This window comes from Bactrocera dorsalis, chromosome 3, assembly GCF_023373825.1.
Source record: "Bactrocera dorsalis isolate Fly_Bdor chromosome 3, ASM2337382v1, whole genome shotgun sequence".
Taxonomy (NCBI): Eukaryota; Metazoa; Arthropoda; class Insecta; order Diptera; family Tephritidae; genus Bactrocera; species Bactrocera dorsalis.
Genome location: NC_064305.1, coordinates 24,968,547 through 24,985,919, shown reverse-complemented (window position 1 = coordinate 24,985,919; position 17,373 = coordinate 24,968,547). Strand labels below are relative to the sequence as shown.

Below are 17,373 nucleotides of genomic sequence, written 5' to 3'. Positions count from 1 at the left end.
GCGGAAGTATCAGAAAAAATCGCCGTGATTGAAAGGGCTTACGAAATGAGTGAGTTACTTTGTGTAGCGGGTGAAAATGCAAATATAGCATGCTGGAAAATTACTGCAAAAATAAATTAGCAGGCAAGTAACAATGGTTATGCAAATTCAAAGGATACTCAACGAAGATCACAAAGGATTTGTTAGTTCTTAATATTTCGCTACTCATGCGGGACACACTTCAAATGGTGGTCTGTATTGGTTTTCTCAAAAATCAACGTATAAGCGGCACTTAATGGAAAATCGGACAATGATGGGCACTCAAAGGCGACGCAGAAGACAAACAAACGAATAGTAAATAAGAGTAAACTCAAAATAGTTCGAAGTGCTGGATATAGTAGTCAATAACAAAACGAAACCTTTAAGCAACGTATAAGCGAAACATTTAAAGACTATACTTTTTATGCTTTTCAAGTTAGTAAACGGTTATTTCATTGTTACAAGTTACAGCAACTACAAAAACTGCACTGATAATTTATATTTACATAAGGAAACGATGCTTAAGTGTATTCTGCCTCCAAAAGAAGTTGCTATAATATTGTAGCATACTTCAATTAAAGTATTTTTTGTGTTTTTCAGTGCAACTGTTCTAAAATGCTAAATTGCATACCATTTTTGAATCTGTACTGGTTAAATAATGTGCTAAAAAAAATATACTTGAGTTGCTTTTGGTAACACGGCAACTACGCTATAATATTCAAATAAGTTCCTATAAAGGTCTATAATTTTATAGAAACTTAAAAAAACATATTTTCTATTAACTTCAACACTGAAAGAACGCTTTATAATACAGCAGTTATGCTATAATATTATAAGAGTTTCCCATAAAGTTATTATACTTTTATAGCAATTCAAAAACTATATATTTTAAATAAAAGCAACATTACTTCTACGAAGAGCTTATTTGTTTATCATTTTTGTATATAATCAGGCCAAATTATGTCCTATAATTTTTAAAAAAGCTAATTTACCTTAATATAGCACCGACGAATACCAATTAAGTGGTAATTTTACAACTTTGCACAAATGTTTAGATATCGTCCCATGTGGTATTTGGTTGCTATAATTTTATAGTACGGTGGTTTCGGCAAAATATGATATTGTGTTTCAATTTACTTAAGTTCAAAACTAGTCAAAAAATCAAGGTTGTTCAAATGTCACATCTTTAATCTTCCTATAGTATTATATATTTTATTGTCCTGCCGTTAAATCAAATTATAGAAATATAAAAATACCATTTAAACACCAATAACATCGTAAATGAGATTTGATAGAAAAATCAACCGGAAAATTAAATCTACTTTAAAAGTAAACGGTAGTAACCTAAGCGCTAAGTGCGCTAAGTCACAAATATAAATTTACTAGAAAAGATTTTTTAGGGGTTCTTAGTCCACCCAAGATTTTTGAAAGACTGTTGAGAATAAAGGTTTGTAAAGTGACCACCAAGAATAACCATCTATTTTTGTTACTGAACCCGCTCGTTCGAGGTTTGTGAGGCGAAACATACTCGTTTGTGGAGTAAGTTTTTCGTTTTGAATTCTTTACTGATTTTGCCAAATATTTACAAGGAAAATCCATAAATTGCTTTCGTAAAACATCTAAAAATTATTCGTATAAGGTTAGATATCAATTTGTCTGCATTTGAAGTGCTAATGTAGCATGCAACATGCCAAAGCAAATTTTAGATCTTTATATGCCTTTGCTTTTGTTCTGTTGCGAAGAGAGAAATAAATTATTTTGATGACGAGCATGCCGAACAAAAGGCTGAACTGAATTGAATTGATTTGAGGGTAGAAAAAGTGAAATTTCCAATAGATTTGTTTTTATAACAAATACTATTTATACAAACAAATATAAATGCATTTATAGCATTTATGAATTGCGGCTGTAAATGCCGCCCCAAAAATGTGGTGGTAGCTTAAATTGCCAATGCTGTTGAGAGATTCATTTCACTGGAAGGATAATAGAGATGTGTTTATGCGAGTGTATGCATTTCGCAAGGGAAAGTAACTGCTAAGTGAAAGTCTTTATAATAGCGGTAGTGAGGGAGGCATTAAGTATTACGTCATGTTGCATGCGATTTGGTCACGCTTGAGGGGTGAACTTTCTGACAGCATGTGAGCTCACACACACATACATATATGTATATACACAAACACACAAATACATATGCATAAATGTTTAATCTCTTGTAAGTGCCGATTGACAAAAAAAATTACATAAAACTTTTTGCAAGCAAATTCGTCATGGTAAACGGCTAACAACTTTATACAAATTTATTATCAGTTTTGCGCCCCTTTTGATACGCAATATTTTATTTATGCCTACGCGGGAATTTTTATGTTTGTGCATGTTACTCTTACTTTGATTATCTGCCGGATCTTAGTGTTTTTCCCCGGCAACTATGCTAAGCGCTCGACTTTAAGGAAGTGAAAGTTGTGTTATAAGCGCGTGTTTGACATAAATCTTAGAGTTGAAAAAGTTTCGAACGTAAATCATTTTACAAAAATGTAACCGATAAAGATAATAAATAAGTAAAAAGTGATTTTTTATGTATATGTACATATATGTATGTGAGTATCGAAGCAGCAGCCTTAGTATTATTTTTAGCGTGAAGAAACCACCCTATAATAAAAAAGATTTCTAGTAAAATTTCTAAGTTTTAAAGGGAACTTGAATACGTTAAAGGCTGTTTTCATTGCTGTTAATATTTTTAAAATTATTGTGTCTTGCTTAATTTAAAAATAAAAGTTACCATAATTTTTATAGCAACATAGTAGACATGAAAACTTAAAAAAAAAATTCAGCGCAGTACTGACTTCATTCAAGTTATTTAAAGTTCTAATTCTTTAGGGGTTTTTCGACAAAAATAACTTGCTATAATTTCTAGCTTACAAAAAATTCGCCAACTTTTTGTATCTTAGTAAGCGTTTTTGTAGTTTTATAATGCTAAAGGAGAATTTCTAAAGCTTATTATAATATTTTGGTAATATGTTTAAACGACTTATAGTAAATTTGTTCATAATGCAAGTTATTGCTATTGCTCAACACTGGCTATTAGTTCGTATAAAAAAAATTCGGTTAGCTATAATTTCTTATAGCACTTTTTATAAAATAATGTATAATCCATGATTGAAAAATGTATGCGTTGCTTTTTGTGCAGTTTTATGGTTCCTCTAATTTTTTTAGCAACCTACATGATATATTAATTGGGAGTCAAAAGATAACACAAGCTGTTATATATGTAAATACATATGTACATTAAGTGTGCTTGTAATAATTAATAAATAAAATTTGGTTTGCTATAATTTTTATAGTAACATTTGTAGTTTTTTTTGTTTTGCTACAATTTCATATAGAACAGTCTTTTTTAATAATATTAATAAATTGTACATTATGTAGAATATGCGTGACGCTTTCTAAGCATTTTCAAGTTCCTATAATTTTTATAGTTAACTTTATGACATATAATTTGTGAGTTTAAAGGTAACAGCTGTAAAGCTGTTTACTTTTTATAAAAAAACTTGGTTTGCATAATTTTTCTAGCAAATTTTTTATAGTAATTGAATATACAGCATTTTGAATTATTATGATGGAAGTATTTTTGTCATTTTCTGTGCGATTTGCAGGTTGCTATAATTTTTATAGTAAATTTTACGACATATTATTTGAGAATTAATAAATAAGTTAATTTATTTAGTTGTTATAAATAAAATTTGGTTTGCCAAATTTTTTAAAGCAAAATTTTTATAGCGATTAATATATTAGAAAATGTATATAATATTTACCATTTATGCTAGAAGTAATTTTGACAAGTTCTGAAGAATTAAGTTCCTATAATTTTTATAGCGAACTAAACTGAACTGTTTTCACTGTAATTTCTACAATAAATTTAATTATGTTAATACGTGAATAATTAGTGACTCTGTGTATAAATAAATTTTATAAATCTCAAGATGGATGAAGAAAATATTAATATATATGAAGCTTCGGTTATGACACTTTATGACACACAAAATATAGTGACAACTAAACAGAATATCGAAAAAACTAGCTACGATATTGTAGTAATATTCAAAACTACATACATACGTACATATGTATGTATAACGAAGTATGAATGTATAAGATGTATATAAAAAATATTCACAGAAGTATATGCACCCTATCGCATATCGTAAAAAACTTGCTTTATACGATGTCAAAACATTATTCCTGGAATAAATGCGCGACTTTTGCGCAAACCTACGTTGGAGGGGGGTAACATACAAGAGCAGATAAGCGACGCACAGTAGTTGACAAAAGTATGTAGGCAACGCAGGGTGGAGTCAGCAATCATATGGCATTTGCAAAAAAGGCGACGCTATCACACGACGCCAACACAGCCAGCCTACAGATAGCTATCGCAGGAATATGCACATGAGCACCAACAAATAAATCAAATCGGTTGTATTTATATATGGTGTGTGGGCATGTGGGCCTGTCGCGTGTGAGTGTCAGCTGTGTAGGTTAGCTGGATGACTTGGCGTCGGCTGCCTGAGCTTACTTTCTCTGTAACGCACGCCATTCTAAGACGACTGCTCTAAGACTGGCACGGTTGTGGCTCCGCTGAAACCGCAATAAATGTGGCAAAAATATCCTTAGATCTTAGCTGGTTATATACATATATTCGTATATACAAATATTATATACTCGTTTGTATGCGTGTGGTTTGTTAGCAAGTATTAAAATTACATATCTTCATCCGCATGCATATGGAAATTCCCTTTATTTTCTTTCTATGCATACACTGCTGTGTAATTTTTCCACATTTGCTTTCTTATGTTGTTTGGTGGAAAAATATTTTCACTTGCTTTTCTTATGAAATTTTTATGCTTGCTTGACTCCACTTCCCTGCCGCTGGCCAGAGGGAAATATTTTCATAGCAAGCGTTTGCTGAAAGGATAATCCAAAAGGCGGCTAAGACGTTGCGCATGGACAGTTATGAATATATGCATACATACAAACTCGTATATATCTGTGCATACATTTGCCCACTCATGTGCATATTAGTTTACGTTTGAGTGCGGAGTTAGCCAGCAAAGTAAGCTTTACAACATTACTATCTTTTATTTGAGTTTTAGAAATTTCTTCTGCATGCATGCAGTCTTCACTCGGTTTTTATTTGGATATGCAGAGACATGTGTGGCTTAAGAAATCTTATGTTGAAATGTTATTCAGCTACAAGTAGAAGGAAAGCAGTAAAATATCTTCGAAAAAGTAAGAAAGAAAAACCATATTTATAAAGAAATGTGTTTCTTCGAGCGAAGCAGAGAGATTTGTGAATTCCCTGAATATTTCTTAAGAAAATGCTAATACCCTGTAGTTTATGATATCTTAAGCAAATCTGTTAATAAAATTTGCATAATATTTATTTTTAATATTCACATAATTTTGAATTACTGCCAAAAGTTAGGTATTGCAATTTATATCTAGTTAAAGCGAAATCTATTTTGTATAATAGATATTAATTATGCTACGTCACAAAAGAACTAAATGAAATTACACAACAACTGCTCCTCACTGCACATAATCTTGATGGCTAACGACCTACTTAAAGAACCCGAAGAACCAGATCGTAAGGTGGTGTCGCTGAAGACGTTGTTCTTATGGTTTAAGGAAAATTTCTAAATGCCACCTATGAGCTAACCGAAAGTTTAAGTGAATAGAAGTGACTTAGCCGCTAACCCAAGTAAAACTGAAATGATTTTATATACAAGGTGGAGTAAGATCTCAATCGTGCCTCTCCCAACTTGGTTTATGTCTTCAAACTGTTCATAAGGGGAAATGTCTAGGGCTTATCCTTAATAGAAAGCTTTCACGGAGGCCAGATATTGAGGAGACAGTAAGGAAAGGTTGAAGGGGGAGTGTTCCGTAAGGAGCTTTCTGTCAATCCAATGCGACTGCGAGATATTTTTGGGCTAGATCAGAGTGCAGGAAATCTATTGGAATGTCTATATACCCAGGCATTTTCTTCTCTACTGTCCGGCCTTTGCAAGACTGAGGTTGAAATAACTCGGTACTTTTGTCTTCAGTGAACCAGAAGAAGCTCGTCAAAAACTGATATTAGCCGTCGCAACAAATTTGTAAAGGCGCTTAATGCTCCGTCGATTTGTGATGGAAGGAGTTTAAGGTAAAACAATGGACAGGCATTCTAAGCTGTTCTAGTGAGATCCTTATTAGTATACAAACCTTAACTAGCCTTACCTAAATAAAACCTAAATAGACTTTTAATAAAGACCAAATATTTACGGAGACAAAAAATCATTTAATTTTTTAAAGGAAAATTACGATCTCCCACTATCTAAGTGTCTAAAAGCAAAATTAATGCTGAAATATGATCTCTAATACCATGTATGTAGAATATAGACTATTTTTATTCTCATAAAGGAACTCTCCAAATTTATGTTTACAATAATAAAAAGCTTTATAAAATCTTAAAAGCTTTCTGAATTTTTCTTTGTGAATTGAAAAATATTTTTGAAAAAATTCTGCCTAAAACACCATCCAAATCTAGCGCTACACAGCTTGCCTTCAAGTTCAGCAACTCCTCGAAAGAAATAGCTGAATACAAAACCAAAAGAAAAATATGTCCATAAATCGCAACAATAACTTACAGGACAAGTGAATTAACTGCGATTACAACAAAAACGAGTGACAAGCGAAAAACAACAGGGAATTAACGAAGAAATGCGCAGATAATTACTGATTACACAAACAACAATTGATATATTGCGCAGCGCAGCGTTTCCGCTTCCTTTGACCAAACCCGCTGATAGCAGACATGTCAAGACTAACCTCCGTCGTGCTGCCTCTACACTCCCCAACAATACAAGCATGGAGCGCAGGAAGCGTAGGAACGTTTGGCGCCAAGAAATAAATTGCGCTCAATTTCTAAAGAAAATATAGTGCAGTCGGTAGTAAAATAATTACCATTACAATTACCATTACCATTACGGCATGTTCACTTGCATTTCGACTCAATATAGCAGTGTGTGTTGGGGTGCGCGTGAGCTCTAACCGTCTCTGGGTGGGTGGTGACGGCGCTGATAATGAAAGGCCAAGCGATTGGCAAAAGAAAACGGATGTGTTCGTTGTTGTTGCTGTTTTACTTTCATTGCTATGCGCCTCAAGGGGTTGCTGACAATTAAAAACATTACACAACTATTGAACTATCACGGGGGGTTAGGTGTAGCGCTCACTCTCTGCAAGCGCACTCACTGCTCACCCTCTCCACCGTTTGTGCTTGAGTTGCGTCTTTGTCGTATCGTCATGTCTCCGGGGTATATTAATTGCGGCGATTGCATTTTCTACTTGCAACCTGCCACAAAAATACACACGCGGCAGCAAGGCGATTTCCGCTGACTACGCAGCTGGCAGTCAGCTTTACTCCACAAAGGCGGCGATGAGCGTGTAATGGATATCCTTGCAGCGTAAGCCCAAGCGAAAGAGGAGTTGCAAGGGTCTAGGGTGGCTATTGCTTTGACCGTCTTGAATTTAGTTAATTACTCGCGCAAATGGTAATGGCGTTGACGCTGATAAAAACAACAAGAACAACAACGAGTGTAGGCGAGGCGAAAATAAGAAAAGGTAATTAAAGCAAAGAGGAGGTAAAACAAACTGTGGAGAAAAAATCACGTTGCAATGGGACATGTTCAAGCAATGTTTGCCAATTCTCTGGTGGATCGTTCTGCTTATTTTTCTTTTTCTGACATTTCCACTTCTGCCACTTCTTACCTTGTTTTTATTATTACTCTTTGTTTTAATTGCCTTAAGAGCTAGGTTTGGTGTTTAAGAAAAACAACGTTGGCCACAAAGGAAATGCCAATGGTCTGTAAAAATTTGGTCTAAAGTGAGGTAGAAGCAGGAGAAGAAGCCAGAAAGACCAAGACTCTTGATAAAAACGATGAGAGAACTATGTTTTAAATAATATAATATAAATAAGGCACCCAGTTTTTAAGAAGTGTCGGCGAAGATCTGCTGTTAAGAAGAAAATTTGAACACAAGATCTATTTTAGTATATAAATGCTGCACAGTAGCCATAACACCCTTCACATTTTTATAACATAAAAGGGTCTGAAAAGTTGTTTTTCTTGGTTTTGGATGGCCAATTTATATGGCAGCTGTATGCTTCAGTGGTTCGATCTGAACAATTTATTCGTAGATTATAGCGATGCCGGAAATTTTAATGTGCGCTACATTCTGTGACGATACCTTGTCAAATAAAAAAGTTTACATACAAGGAATTGAGTTGGATCGGTCTGTTTTATGGCAGCTTTTTATACTTCAGTGGTTCGATATCGACGGTTCCGACAATTCTTCTGTTTCTTGGAGAGAAAAGAACGTGTGTACGATTTCAGATATATATCTCAAGAACTGAAGGACTAGTTCGCGTATATAAGTACATCATTTATATACGGCTCCCAACGTTTCCTTTACAAACTTCGTGGCAAACTTCATATATCCTGTTCGGGGTATAAAAATATTTGAAGAACTGTACTTCACGCTGATTGACAATTTTTCTCTTTCGTTTAGTGAGAGGGCTAATAAAGAGAGATAAAGCTTATATAAATAAAGAAAGATCAATATTGAATGTTTTTCGTTTAACTGAGAAGAAATAGAAACAGAAGAAAAAAAACATAGAAAGGGAAACAGGAAGTCTATAAAAATGTATATACTTTTTGCATGAGAGAATACTAAAAGAGAAATTCTTTGCCCTGATTGGTCAATCAACATTTGACGAACAAATAGGTGGAATGATAATGAATATTCGTATAACTAAAATATGAGATTTTGATTGATTTCCGATATTCGCTTCAGAAATTCAGAAAAGGTCGTTCAAAACTTTGCTTCTTTCGAGGGAAGAATAGAAGTGCATTGAAGGTTTTTGTGAAAATATAAAAATAGGTATTTGCTTCAAGTAAAAAAGAGTACGAAAAAGAGGGAAAAATGGAGAGCGGAAGAAATCGGTGTATTTTTGTAAGTAAAATTAACGAATCAACTAACTACAATTCCAAGTTTATAAAACAGACAGTTTGTTCAGATAAAATGATGCAAGTGTATTATGTGATTTTTTATGTTACTTTTCAGAACAGAGCAAAAAATGAAAAACGGCTCTGGGGCAAAAATATCGTATAAATGAAACTGTATTTATATATTTGGCCTGCCATATTTAAATCTGATAGTATCCCAATGAGAAAAGAGAATATGCTTGTGGAAAATTAATTTACATTCTCACCCTTCTTAACTTTCTGCATCTGGCTTGTTTTATTCCGCTAAAAAGTATGATTCAATCAACCATACTTCCACAGCTTGACTTCCTCATCATGCTTATAAAGAATTCATTCAAGGTTTAAGTCTCCCTACAAACCTTCCCATTGGTCATCGATGTCCCGTCAATTTATTGCTATTTTATATCTTTGGAAACTTCGAAATTCTTATTTTGTGGAACGCATTTACTTTGCCATTTGTTCTCATTTCCTTTGTGCAACCCCCAAGTGTAACAATTTATTGGCTTACAACTGATTTTTAATTTAGTTTAATTGCTCTGCGCGGTGTTGACAGTCCACATAGGGTGTATATAGTGTACTTGTAGCCCCCCCTGAGGCAGGCTAATGGAGTTTTATTGCCTTAAAGCATACGACAAAGCAAATACAGTCGGCAAATGCGACATATTTTTCAATGAACACTGCCAAAGTGCTAATCTCGTGGTGTTATTAAACAGCGGATTGTTGCCAAACTTTTTCGACCAAATCAGCGGCAGCAACAACAATTTCTTATCGCTCCACTTATCTCACACGCATTCGCCGTCCGACCCGCATGGTACTTTACTACAATCTGTGTGTGCGTGTTAGTGTTTTCTCTCGCTCCCTACTTCGTCGCCTTTGCTGCATAGCTAATAGCACTGCAGCGCGATTAATGTTATCTCGTAAATTCAACAATTTATATACCGTAAATAAAATCGCAATTTCCACTAAAACACCCCCTTATTGGACGGCCACTAGCGATTATTTGCCGCCACCAGCTCTTTACCGAACACCGACACTCGAATGGATGGCAACCTCGCTCGGGCTAGCCGGCGTCCTTTTGGCGCGCGCAATTTAAATTAGTCATTAAAAATGCACTTAAAAGGGTGATTATGCGTTCGGGAATTAAAAGTAAGCCAAATAGTGGGGCGTTAAAAACGAGGAGGGTAAGTGTAAATATGCTTGCAAGCAAGCAAACAGGCTTAAGTGAAACAAGTGTAAAAGCTTTCTAAGAATTTGAAAGTGTTTTCTTTGCGTTCTTCAATTTATAGTTAACAATTTCACTAAGGGAAAGACGATGAGGCCAACTGATTAGCGAAGAAATTGGAACGAAGTTGGCTTAAGTAAAAATTAGCATAAAGCTAAGCAAAATTGAGCTTAAAAATAACATGATTGGCCTTTTTAACATTTCGAACAAGTTTTCGAGAATAATAAGGTTACTAAAATGTGTATGAGCAGTTCAATAAATCTTGCCATGAAGCTTACGAAAAGCTCATGAAATTTACATAAAATAAAAACTTTGTGAAAGCCTTTTACGAAGCTTACAAGCAGCTAACTGGATTTTGATATGATTCGTGCCAAAAGCTTTTTTTCTGTGAAAGCTTTAACTTGAGAAAATTTACCAGAAATAGTAGTTGCATGAAAGCTTTTTTCCAAGTCTGTCAGCAGTAAGTTAAATCTTAATATGAAGCTTGCAAAATGATAATAAAAACTTATGGTAATAATTGCTAAGAAGCTTGGAATTATATAAAGCGTATGAATCCTTTATAGCGAGTTTTCTAAAATGAAAAGCTCAATGAAAGCGTCGTTTTGGAAATATACAAGTATAATACTAGATTAGAAATACTAAAGACAAAATACAAATGAGAAGTTTGTTGGTGAAAAGAGGACATGTAATCGGACATGTAAATTTCAGATAGCTTTTATGTGAGTTCGTGAACTGATGGACTAGTTTACATATATACGGACGGACATGGCTAAATGGACTCAGCTTGTCGCGCTAATAATTTATGTACATATGTATATATTTAATAGAGCCTTGGACGCTTTCTCTTGGGTGTTACAAGCATCGTGATAAAGTTAGTATACCCTGTACGGGGCATAAAAAGCTCATGGTGGAATGGAAAAAAACGATTTGTTTACGAAAAGTAAAAGCTTTTTATCTGTGATATTTGTGAGCTTCACATAAAACCTTTCTATTTGTAATAGGCGAATGCTTTACAATTAAAAGTAGCTGGCTTGGTAATAAAACTAATGAATTTGTGTCAGCTGAGAATGTTTTTGAAAATTTTCTTTCTGTTCTTTTTATAAAAACTTTCACGAACTCACATAAAAGCTAAATAACTAAAACGGGTAAAAGCTCTCCATATGGCTGGATACTGAAGAGAAAAATATAGAACATCATAATGATTTATAAAATTGAAGCTGTTAGTCCGGTAAGGTGAGGTTAAGAAGTCGATCCCATAAGGGATCTCACTTAGGCAGCTTAGGACGCCGTTACCTGGTGTACCTAAAACTAACATATAAAGATCATAATGCTCTTATAAATCGACCACAACTTTTGTGTCTATTACAAGAAACTGTTAGTCATACTGAGTCATATTTTTCCCCTTCGCTTAAGGATGAGACATGACTCCAACATCACATTTAATTTTTTTTACAAATTACTTAAAACTGGCAACACAACAAAAAAAATTCTATATTGTCTTTAGATATATGCTGGAAACTCTTAAAAGCATCTGCCATCACCACCACTTACCACCGCAGCTTAAAGCTCACACCAGCGCGCTTAAATTTTCCTTTTAAAATACAATCTCGGTTTGAAGGAGTAAAGTGCGTTGCTGAAATGCCTGAAGCCATTCGCAGTCCGCGGAAATACAATTTTCGCGCGGCGTTTGTAATGAAGCTGCCAAGATATGCCGCCACTAGCGCGCTGTAGAGATTTACATGGGAGAGGAGGGGGCGCAGCGTTTCATGGCATTTCATTTTAATGCTTTCAAAATTACAACAACAGCAAAGTACACGAATGACTTGTCGAATGAGTCATTAACAAGGAGGGTCACACCCACACATCCAAACACACCCCCCTCAAAGCCAACTCAGGCGAGATTATTTATTGAGTCAGAAGTTGCCTGCTAAACTCAACTCAGACGCCGCGCAATTACATAAATATACCAGTATGTACATGCGAATGCATGCCACAACTGCCTGCTGTACCGCTACAAGAATATTTGTGTGTGTGCGTGTGACTGAGTTACGCCTGTGCTTCGCGGCAAATTACAACTTGTCAACTCAATCAAGCGCGCCTTTATGCATCAATTTCCGTCACTTGTACTTGTAAATACAACAAGCAATAATGTACAACAACAACAACAACAAACACAAATACCAACAGCATGTTCACATTAAACATTGCAACAATATTAGAGAAAAGGCAAACACCAGAAACGCCGTTATTGTTGAGTGAGATTGGAAGAGAGGCGAGAAGTGAAGGAGGATAGCACCAGCTGATTTCCTCTTCTCAACTCGGCCAACAAGCTTCAAAGTGGCTGGCATTTGCTAAAATTGTAGGTATATGGAGAGTGGAAGGGCGTCAATCAAGCGCACAAGAACACATACACTTGTACATGTGTGAGTGTATTTATTTTTTCCGGCTTTGCCATCCAATCTGCTTTGTTCACACTCAACGTCACGGCCAAATAATACGCACATAATCAGGTAATATTAAATTTTTCGCTTACTTTTTGCTAATAATCCTTGTTAAGGATTTACCTCGACAATATTAGCACGTGAGTTAGTTAAGCGTGCATGTGTTAGCGGTCTTATACAAACCGATATACATGATATATACGCTCATATATGCGCTTATATGTAATCATATGGTAGACATTGTAAATTCATGTGCTCCAGCATAAATCTGACTGTGGAGCTGTGGGTCTCCATGCTCGCTCAGCAGCGTACTTCCGTATAGCATATGCTCCCTTGTGCTACGCTGTCATGTGCTCGACAGCATTACTTTCTCGCTTAGCTATGTCATGTTTCATTTTTGACACAATAACAACAGCGATAGTCACTAGTGTCAAACTTCGCTGCAACCTTGCAGCGCTAAATTGTTTTTTTCTTAAATCTAATTTAATTTTATTTGTATTTGTTATACTTATACTATTCGAGATTAAATATCGCCAAAATCTTCATTTTAGGAACTTTAAATCTTCAGCGAGCTTTCACTTCTTACAGCACTTTCGGCTAAACGAAGCAACATTAATATGTATTTGTTATGAAATATCGCCAACGATACTGCGGTACTTATAGTTAATTGTTATTTTCTAAATTTGAATTTTTAGTTTGGGTGAAAGCTTGTGGTGACCTAAAAAAGAAGCTTTCATACCTGGTGTATCATACGGCGTTTGAGCAATGTTCAGGTTGTAGAATTTAATTTAAGCTCTCATTTCAAATTAAGTTGACGTAACTTCTAGTGAGAGCATTCATTGTTCAACTTAAGCAAAAAATATTTAACTGTTTTTCGATAGAGAAAATATGCATTACATAACAAGTTTTGTAAAATATTATTCACAAAAGCTTTTTTAAAGTTAGCATTAATCGGTGAAAGCGTATGCTCAGTTTTTTCACGCTAATGAGCTTAACTATAAGCATACAACGTGTAGAGTTAAGTCGATTCATAGCCCCAATCCCATAAATGACAGAATTTGCAGTGGCACTACTAAATAACTATCCTATGGTAACCTTCCAATAAAGCTCTTATCAGCAGGTAACCTAATTTTTGAGATTTGCGTTAAACTTTAATTTTTTAGCTGTAAATAATGATAGTATTTTGGTATGATTATTTTTCTTGTTGAGTTCGAAAATCTAAGAATTTTATTAAGAGTCAAACTTTTCATTTAAAGCTTTCATATGAAAGTCAGTCCATAAAATGCACAGTTAAAAACATATGCTTATGTAGAATAATACTTTGAGCTTTCTTTTCCTTAAATTTCTGATATTGAACAATTCAAAACTATTTCAAACAGTTGAAACACATTATGTAAATTTCGTTTTTAAACTCAGATAAAAAGAGGTTTGTGATTGATTTTACTTCGGAGTATACACTTCACAAACGTATAATATACATTTGGTAAAGAGTAAAAGTAAGCTTTTCTAGATTTTTTTTTTCTTTCTTTGCTATTTTCGCTTTGTACAACAAAAAAGTGACGAAAAGCTTTCACTTCAAATATAGAAAAAATAAAGCATATATTTCACAATAGTTTCATAGTTATAAAACAAACTTGTGATTATATTTTTAAAACAAGATTTTACCGCCTGTAAGACAACCTACAGAAAAAGCAAATTTGAAAGCTTATTGTTTTGACAAAGAACCAAGTTAAACATCTGTGAGGCGCTCAAATCTGCATAACTAATTGAGAAAAAGCTTCCGCTTTACAATATGAAAGCTTTTTGTCATCTATAATTTTTTTAGCAATCGGACAGTTCTTAGTGTTGTCTAAAGTCTTAAGCAGAATTTCTTAGTCAAATGAAATCGCAAATTGGAGCTTTCGCATGCGGAAAAAGCTTTCACAATATGAACTTTTTATCATCTTTAACTTTTTTTAGCTCTCGAATAGCTCTTAGTTTGAAGTTTTACGTAGAATTTTGCACTCAAATGTCATGCACGAGAATTAAAAAGGTATTGAGTGTGAAACTGTTGAACGCTTTTCACGATTTCAAAAAATTAAAAATCTAATGAAATTAGTTTCATTTCATTTCATTTGCAATATACTTGGATCCTTTGAATTTCAAGTGGTTTTCTATAAAAAGAAAGAATTCAAAATGTATTACCGTCCGATTCCCGCTCTTGCTATTCTTAGATGAACAATTTCCGTTATTTATCTATAAAAGTGCGCTTTCTAAAAATACAGCAACACGCTACGCGCTGTCAACAATTAATCTACTAAAACTTGACGCCTATTTAGCATTTAAATAAGCAAATGAGTGAGTGTGCGTTGCACTCAACTCAATCTCAGCGCAAATAAACAACACTCAAAGCGCGGCAAATACACATATGAGCACATAAATATACACAAGTGTCGTAACAGCACTTAGTGAACGTAAAGTAGTGCATATGCCGTACGCGCTTGTATGTGTGCGCTTTGAAAATATTTGCATTTAACTGCATTTTGCAAAGTCAATATTTATGAAGCAAGTAGCGCTGGCCGTCTTTTTGCACTTTTTATTTGTTTTTGTAGTTTTTGCTTTTGGTGTGTGTGTGTGTTGCGCTTTCATTTGCGAAATTTCAGAAACATTGTAACAACATTGTCATTGTGTGGGCGCACAGGCGCCTGTAAATAGGCTACACTTGTAAGACAAGTTTGTATTTGCAATCCTTTTGCTTGCTTTCAGCTGCATTTGTGATTGTGTATGTGTGTGTTTTTCATTGCGTTTTCAACGTTTGTACGCTACTTGTTATTTGGCTTTTCTTTTGCGCGTACTTGTTGTTATTGTTTGTAGCATGTAATTAAAATTGCAGCAAGCGGCTAATATTTCCGACTTACTTGCCACATGGCAAAGCCTGCGCTAGAGCACGTAAGTGTGGAAATATGTGTATGTACATACGTGTTTACATATATGTATTTTGCATGCCACAGCCGGTTGCAAGTCGACGTCAAGCAGTCGACTCATACACTTACATACATACATTTACAAGTGAAAAAGTGTAAATTCAAGTGGTGCACACACACACACAATTTCATATAAAGTACACTCATTTATGCAAATACATGTATATGTGTGTGTGTGCGCTCGCCACACAGCCAGGGTTGGCATAATTTAAAACAATAGCTACATTGGCTTAGCGGTTGCATGAAGTACCCACACATAGGAGCTAGTGGCGGAGTGTATGCCACAAGCACACACACACACACAAGCATACATGTATGCGCAAAAACATATACAAATGTATGTACATACATGGTTTATTTAAATTTTTTGTTCGTTTTCTTACCTGCCCTCATTGCTGGCGTGGCAAATAAGAAAGCATAAAAGCGGCAAGTGTGTGGCAAGAAAAAGTCGCGTGTCAAGCGGCACTTTATTAGCAACGCTACATTCTCGCGCCTCACTGACGGACTGACTTGCTCGTTCGCTGATTGCTACCTGCCACCACAAGGCACACACAAGCCGTGTTAGCATACAGCTAGGCGCTCGCGTAAGCATGACTAAGGTCATATGTAAATGTTGTTGTATAATTTACATATGTACATACATACACACATATTGTACATATATAAAAAGGACCGTCGTTCCGCCCATTGTTGGCTCTGTCGAAAAATGTGAGGTTAATTTCATTAAAATTGCCAGCCATGAGCAACAATAAAAAATATATACAACATTTGGCGGTGGCAGTGGCTGGCACACCTTCACATTTCTAAGTAGAGGCACACATACGCGCAGCTTGCACTTACCATACGTTGTTGCCGCTTTTTGTTATCTTAATAAGATTTGTGCGCGCCTGGATTGTTGCATGTGTGTGCGTGTGTTGTTATGTGTATGTAAGCTCATTTGATTAAATGTGTTTATTCCTTTTACTTTTTGGTGTATTTTTGTTGCTTGCATAATGTATTATTTGACTTGTTTTTAATTGGTAAATTAACGTTTGTTGTAAACTTAAATGCACACGAAGGGGTTGCTAGGCGGCAACTGTGCCAGTAATTAAAGGCTTTAAGGATATTACATATGTGTGTGTTAAAAGCACTTTACACGGAATTTTAATGTAGAGAGCTGAATAATGTAAATAAAAATGGTAAAAAATGTATTGTGGGCACTTATACTGTGATCAAAATTTAATGTAAAAGAATTTTCGATTGTGTGGAACATATGTGGAACGTAAATTTATATACGATAAATGCTATTTCTATAAACAAATGCGGAGAAATGTAGAAATGTGGGCGCTAAAAAGTAAGTAATTGTTGTGGAACCTATTTCGAACGTAAAGCGAATGCAGCAAAATGTACATATTTTAATTTTAAGTTTAGTTTTTATTGTTAGCATACCATCATAAAGTTTGAGTCTATATCACATGATGTGCGGCACTTTTATGTAAATTTTCGTAATCATGTATATTTTTAAAATTAATAAAATATTTATTTTTTAGTAGCATTCAAGTGAAATTTCTATACGGAACATATGTGAAACGTATATGCATTCCACGTGAAATTGCCTAAGACTAAGTTTCTTAAAATGTTTAGCATTCAAAAATTAGTTTCTTGTCAGTCTAATGAAG

The 17,373-nt window shown here is 34.7% G+C and overlaps 1 protein-coding gene across 31 annotated transcripts in view; it reads right to left on the bottom strand.

Annotated features, from left to right (window-relative positions):
* LOC105228702 (ice-structuring glycoprotein) overlaps positions 1-17,373 on the bottom strand; it is a 558,714-nt gene that overhangs the window by 132,552 nt on the left and 408,789 nt on the right. The window lies entirely within an intron of this gene.